Here is a 7,337-nt window from a genome sequence, read left to right as displayed (position 1 = left end):
ATCTAGCTAGTGGGACTGAAAGCTTATGCAAGTGTTATAATTACCTTTCTTGTTTGGATTTTGGCATGTGGCTACTCCATTAGCAAACTTTCCTCTTTTCATGTTAAGCCAAACTTTTTCTCAGGTAAGACTCTGCTCATCATAACTTTTGTGACATGGCACCCTCACATGCTATCTCCTTTCTTTTCTAGTTTGCGGAGAAGACATTTTGTGGGCACTCTTTATGTGTAAGAGCTTTATATAAAAGTAAGATCTTATGCATAAATAGGAGCTAATGTGGGAACCATCTAAAATATCATAGCCTTATCCTAATGTAATAATATGCTATGTTAATCAAATCAAGGTTTAGCCACCACTGTGATTTGACTTATTACTAATGCATCTTGCTTCTACAACTTTTTCTCATAACATCCCTTAGCCGCCCAGGTTGTGCCATGCCTTTTCTTCAATTCTCAATCCCCCTGGGCCCTAGTGTGGGGTGAATAGAAAAGGGGTATGTAAATGCTCCATTTTATTGTATTGCATAGGTGTGTGGTGCTTTATTGAGTGCTTACTATACTTAAACATGATTATTGTTAATTATGTGATTGATCATTACATAGAAGCCCGTAGGCTTGAGAGACGTCACACTCATTTAGGGTTTACATATTTTAATCATTAGTTAATTATGTTTTATTATTAGTAAACTAACGTTACATTCTCACATTCCCCCTCTTGTAAAAAAAAGAGATTTTTTTGTTGTTATTATATTTTGTTCATCATTAATTTTATTTTATTTGTGTGTTTATATTCATTGAGAAGATTATCTCATGCTCTAAGTGCCTTTGTTGGAACGTTTAGCATGCATCTTTTGCAATCTTTATCCAAATTTTGCACACCTATAGAAAACCAGTTTTTTGTGGAGGGTTGTTATGTGGATTGGGATTGATCAAGGGATTATTTTGAGAAGCCATGACGTTAAACAAAATTATATTAGGTGGTGGGTGAGTAAATTTCGTTGGAAAGGATTGCATTAATATACTTCAATGATAAAAATTAACTTTCTTTTATTTATTTATTTTAATCAATAAGGACAAAAGCCTTTACAAAATAAGAGCAAAGGGTTTGCAATCTAAAAATTATGCAACAGAGAGTACTTCTGCTTCGATCCTGCGTTTGAAAGTTCCTCATCTTGATGGTGACGATGAGTTGGGATCGTTAAAGCTTTGAAGCCTTTGAAGGCGAATGATACCATGTTGAATTACGCTTTATTATTTAAGTGCTTCATGAATTCTATTGCGCACATAGAATATCAATTTCAATGAGGCTTGACTTGATTATGGTTTTGTGGCAACAAACCTTATGAAGAGTAGCACCCATTAACGGAAGCCAATGTCATCTGTGGCATCACACCTTTAAAAACATATTACACCATGGACGTAACTCTTCCAATGCTAACTTAATACTTTTGCAATTGCATGCCTTGCTTTTAGACTTAATCCATATCCCATACTTGTATAAAAACCTAAGTAATTGAAAAGTGGTAAGCTGTTTGGTGATTTTCTGGATCGAGAAGATCACTATCAAGATTGGCATGACATGGTGTCTAAGATTGGTCTGCTCAACCCATTACCAAGTTTTGTTATCAAGATAATGGGAGAGCAAAAAATGGGCTCCCAATTAATCTTTTTGGAAGCTGGGGGGTAACAGTTAAGGAACTAGAGGTTGGTGCATGCAGGCTTCCATGTTGAGGCAAAGAGAGTGCTTTGATCTCTCCAAGTGAGAAGCAAGCATTTGTCGGCACTAGTAGTTTTGAGGCCCCAGCCTTCTTTGTAGCGCTTGAGGAGTGCCCTAACATCATCCACAACATCATCGCTGAATTGGGCCATGCTGAAGCCCGCTCTTGCAAGCCTTTCGCCCCATTGACTACTGTTTTCCCTCTTCTCACAGTGTTCCTCTTCATCACAAGCGAGGAGGTTGAGCATGCTGCGTGCTGCAGCCCGCTCTAGCATCAGCCTCTCACTGCTTACCCTTGGAAAGCTCTCCTCCAGCGACTCGAAATAGAGAGCGTAGAAACGCAACGCTTCACAGAAAGAAGCCAGAAAATCACCCGACACTAGATCAACCTCCTCCTCGACCACAGTTAGAACCTTAGGGTTCATGTTTCTTAGGGTTTGAAGGATCTTATCCCTCGGGCCCGGGCCACCAGCTACTCCTTGCTGCTTCGACTTGCTTTCGCGCTCTGGCACATGGTGAAGAGATTGGTTGCAATTGATAGCCAAAGCTTCGCCTGGTTGAAGATCGAAAGCCCCTTGCTGCAGCCTCTCAAGCTCTAGCTCTTGCTGCACGTTGAAGTCAAAGGGAACGCCCATCAACCTGGCAAACTTCTCCATCCTAGCACCCACCTCTTTCATTGCTTTCATGGCTGACCTGTCCTTTGATACTATAACTGTGGTTAGCCTCAGATGGGGAGCCCCATCTGGCCTTGTTGCAAGAGCCTCTAGCAAAGTAGGCCACTGTGTGCAGAATGTGTTGCTCAGATCTAGAATATGAACCCTGCTCTCACCATTAAAAGCCTCCAGAATGGCCCCATTAGCAGCAACATGGCCAAATGTGGTCCAAGGGCTAGCCTCCTGGAACTTCAATATGGTTTTCCTCAGTGAATCAAAAGAGCAATTCCTCTCCACAGCTTCACAGAGAGTGCTGTGGTAGCTTGGCCCACTGCCACTGATCTTGCAAAACAAGGCTTGGAGAAAGCAGTATGCAAGCCTTTGCTCATAATCCCCATATGGGGAGGCAAGCTCATTCAAGATCCACAAGAGATGCTGCACTCTAACCATGGCTTTTTCTGAAACGGCCTTTGCACACTCCAGCACAAGGGTGCCTGCCCAGTGCCCACCACCATTGGCACTGTTAGCGCCTCCTCCAGCAGGAGCATTCCCAAACTGATCCAGAGAGGTGCCGAGTTCTGCAATCAAAGAAGTCGGATCAATTGAATCAGAGCCATCATGCTTACTAGAAGAAGAGTACCCAGCTTCTTGGGGCCCAAATACGTCTCTCAGTGGAATATCCTGGCTTGGCCTTAGATCCTCCACCTCTTCTTCATCTAGGGTTGTTTTAACGGCTGCTGTGACTCCATCCGCATCTGAGCAGTCGGCCATCTGCTCAGCGCCAGGCGATGGAGGTGAAGCATCCTCCCCATGATCATGGCTTGCAGGGCTTGATCTCTTGCTAGTGTTGAAAGTGGGATTAGATTGCTGGTGATCTAGGATGGGAAAATCCAGGACAAGCCTTGAGTTGGGTTTCTTATCCATTGACGGAAAATCATAATAAGATATGTTATTCAAAGAGGGTGCAGGGATGGGGGGAAGGGGAGGGGAGGGAACTTAGGGAAGGGGAGGCTCTTAAGGAGACAAAAAGCAGAGGGTGAAAAAGTGATGATTATATGTTTGATGAAACAGGCCCAAATGATCGGTGGTGGATGTGCGAGAGAGAGAGAGAGAGAGAGAGGGGAAGACCAAAAATCAGGAGTATCCACACCGTCTCGGCATTATATATATATATATATATTTAGGACAACTAACATCCGCTTCGGCGCACAAGCAACCACAGCTAAAGGCCCAAGCGCCGCACGCGGATAGAGGAGAGACAATACGTGCGACGAGTCACCGCTGGATAATCCATGGGAAAGTACAGCCCCCCTCCTCCGGGAAAGATTCTGTAGGGGGGACCCACCCGCACATAGCGGAGCTGGACCCTTGGCACTCATTCGCCCCACATCTGGCAGCCTACCCTTCATTGCTCTCCGCCCCAAAAGAAAATAAAAATAGAGTAGCTCAATTTTCAAGTCTCCGTCCGCTAAGTCAAAAAAGAGAGACTATGGTTTTGGACTTCACAATAAAAATCACTTCTCACGGGCCCAAGGGTCCCCCATGGTTAGCCAAAACAATGGATGGTGGACAGGGTGAGTCTTGGAAGGCCACCAGTGGGGGGGCATTTGCCACACAAAATGGGAAGGAAGCTCAAACTTAAAGGCTACCATCCGTGGTGGTGGTGGGCCACACCACGGCGACTTGAATAGTGAACTAGAAAAACCGGTCACGACCCCACCAAAATCGAGACCATTGTTGCACCCTACTCATAAGATGCATTCACTGATCCTCAGTCACCACTTCGAATTGGCCTACGTGAATAGTTGACCGAGCATATCCCAGTATTTGTGGGAGCATAAGAACAAGCCCTTTGGATGCCTCAATCATGACTTCTTTTTCTACACCTGAAACAACCATCCAAATGATCATGCCCAAAGCTAACTTTCACAAACAATTCAGTAATATCCTGTTTTTTGCCAACCAGTAGTGCACATCAAATCAAAATTTTGTAATCTAAACCTCTTGACAAAAAATTCCATCTTGGTTGTCACTTGAGTACTTGCTTGGTACATTTCACCTTTTCATACAGTCGTACACCTTGAAATGAGTATCTTTGTTACAAAAGTGTGCAAAAGTTTTTGATCACTTTTGTAGGTGCATGACAAAAGTAGATGTTGCTTTAGCATATGATATACCATTGTTTACAACTTACATGAATTTTTAAGGAAGCATTCTTAAGGCATTGGTTATAATTTTTTAACAAGCCTCCATAAAATATTAGTGTGTCTACAAAGCTAAGTGTGGAAAAAGGTGTGGAAAATTCTGAAACATAGAAAGCAATATAACACTTCATTACCTATAAGGTCTTTGAGAAAGTTAGGCTTGCCACATAGCTACATCACCTTAATTATATCTTTTAGCATGTCATTTACCTTGTGATGTCTATTACCTCTCTTCCTCCATATGTAGCCCATCATTCAGGTCATCACATAAAAGCAAGGAAACACGCATGATATGCTGATGATCATGCACACTTTGTGTCTTTATTTAAAAACCCCAAGCTATCATCCTTCTAGTACACATAACTAGTGTTAAACAAATCATAACGTAGTGGACACATAGTGCGAGTGTTAACCTTATTGTGCATGACAACATCTTTCTCTGTTAGCATGGAAATCCCTGGTGTGAACAACCCTACACACGAGCACTTTTTACTTTGTGTTGGAAGGGGTTTTTTCCTGTGTAAACACACTCTTGTGTGCTAGCCACATCAACCCTAGGGCTAGGGCTTCTAGTAGTACTCTTGTATTCCACTCATTTCTTATCATTATCATCGAGTACTTTCCACCATCAAGAGATTCGTCTCTCGCTCTCTGAGCTTGTCTGTCACATTGTGTGTGCGTGTGTGTCTATGTGATTGTGCAGAGAGCATCTTCTTCCTCATCCAACATTGGTAACGGAGCTAAGGTTTACGACCTCAGTTTCAGAGTTGGTTTTGGTGCCTGCGTGCATTTGACTTTGGACACCTGTCCCATCGACATTTGTGCCTCCTCCCGTCTCGACTTCCTGCCATTGGCCTTGATGCTCTCTTCATTAGTGTGTCCACCTATTGGCCTTTCAGATCTTGGTTACAGAGCCATTAGCTCCTCGTCGCCATTAGTCTTTGAAGCGATGAAGCTTGGTGTACATTTGCTGGTGTTTTACATCTATGCCACCATACATCCATTCATCTTTGCCACCACAAGCTTGGGTAAGCTGTTACACTTCTCACTTTCCTTAGATCTAGGGTTTCTACCTCCTCTGTACATTGGTCAGCTTTTCTTTATGATGTCGTACATTCTGGCCAACCCCACACACTAGCACTATACTCAGGTCAAGCTTTAGACATTGGATTTCTGTATCCATCGAGTTTTCTTGTTTCGGTTGTTTTGTTGCTGCTGTCTGAATACTAGCATTCATCTTTTGACACTGGACACCTAAGTCCGTCGATTCTGCCTGGTTAGCCATTCTACACACCTTTTGGCATTGGACTATTGTGTCCGTCGTCGATTCTGTCTGGTTGGCCATCACCCTGTGTTTGTCAGCTTGGCATGGTCAATAGATTAGCCTTTGGCTTTTCTCAGTCTCAGCACTTCAATATTTAACATTCAATTGTAGCTTCAATTGTACTTAATGATTGATTAGCCATTCAACTGCTTCCGTCAGTTTTGCCATGTCAACAATTGAACCTTTGGCTTCTAGCTTTCGGCATTTGACTTTCTTGTCAATCAGTTGTTTCAGTCAGCTTTGCTCGGTCAGCCATTCAACGTTTGACTTTCCTCATTCAAACATTCCGCATTAAAGCATTCAGGTTCAGCATCTAGCTATTCAGCTATTTTGGCTTCAGCTTTGAGCATTCGGCGCTTAGCTTACGGCATTCAGCGTTTGGCTCTAAGGCTCTCACATTCAACCTTTCAACTTCCAGCTTTTAGCTCTTCAATCATTCGGCTTCAACCTTCAGCACTCAATGCTCGGCTTTCCACTTTCAACGTTCGGCTAGGCATTCTGCAAGTCAGCATTTGGCTACTTCATTTAGCTTTCAACCATTAGCATTTGTCATTTGATTGTGGTCTCTGCGTCCGTAGCTTAGTAATTAGCTTTCAACGCTTTCAGCATTTAGTATTTGATTACAGCTTCCGTATCAACAGATAGCTTTCAATTCTTCAGCTGTCAGCATTCAGTAGTTGGCCAGGTTTTTACCCACAGGTAATCACCTTTCTACTTTGGCACTCTGCTTTCGACGTCTCGATTTTAAACTTCTGCCTTCGACACTCGGCATTTGACTTTCAACTTCCATCAGTCAACTGATTCAGTGCTCGTCAGTCACCTGATTTGGTGCCCGTCTGTCAACCAATTCACATTTTATCTATGGCAGTTGGTTCAACTTCCGCCCATCAACTGATTTTGACGATTCCATCTTAAGCTTCTGACCTGTTGACCTACTGATGCCATGTCAGGCTTCCGAATTGCTGACTCCACGTCAGCATTAGATCTACTAATGACATGTCAGCTTCAGATCTGTTGATGCCACATCAGCTTTGAAACTACTGACTCCACGCCATCAACCTACTAATGTCATGTCAACTCGAATTTGCTAACGCCACACATCACCTTCAGACCCGACTCCACATCAGCATCAGACTTGCTGATTCTACATGAGCTTCATCTTGCTAATTCCTCGTCAGCTTCGGATCTGTCTCTACATCAGCATATCGAGCATGCAGTCTCCACATCAGCATCAGACCTGTTGATTCCTCATTAGCTTTCGGTCTTGTTGATTTCTCGTTAGCTTTCGGTTAGTTGATTCCAACTTGCTACTTCCCCATCAGATTTCAACTTGCAGATTGCTAATTTGCGTTGGTTTTTAGTTTAAGAGTTGCCACCTATGTAGCTCCCACATAAAGTCCTAACATTTTGCAGACCGATTGAAAGGGAGAATACTCATCA

At 43.1% G+C, this 7,337-nt stretch overlaps 1 pseudogene across 1 annotated transcript; it reads right to left on the bottom strand.

Annotated features, from left to right (window-relative positions):
• Nucleotides 1-1,289: 1,289 nt before the first annotated feature.
• On the bottom strand, nt 1,290-3,499 carry LOC147616273 (protein SHORT-ROOT pseudogene; annotated as a pseudogene). Its single transcript, XR_015262458.1, has one exon. The product of XR_015262458.1 is annotated as a protein SHORT-ROOT pseudogene (transcript).
• Nucleotides 3,500-7,337: the final 3,838 nt, after the last annotated feature.

This window comes from Cibotium barometz, chromosome 38 (assembly GCF_041138505.1).
Source record: "Cibotium barometz isolate CiBa-2024 chromosome 38, ASM4113850v1, whole genome shotgun sequence".
In the NCBI taxonomy this organism is placed as follows: Eukaryota; Viridiplantae; Streptophyta; class Polypodiopsida; order Cyatheales; family Cibotiaceae; genus Cibotium; species Cibotium barometz.
The sequence above is the reverse complement of the archived record's forward strand: the minus strand, read 5'-3'. Positions and strand labels throughout refer to the sequence as shown.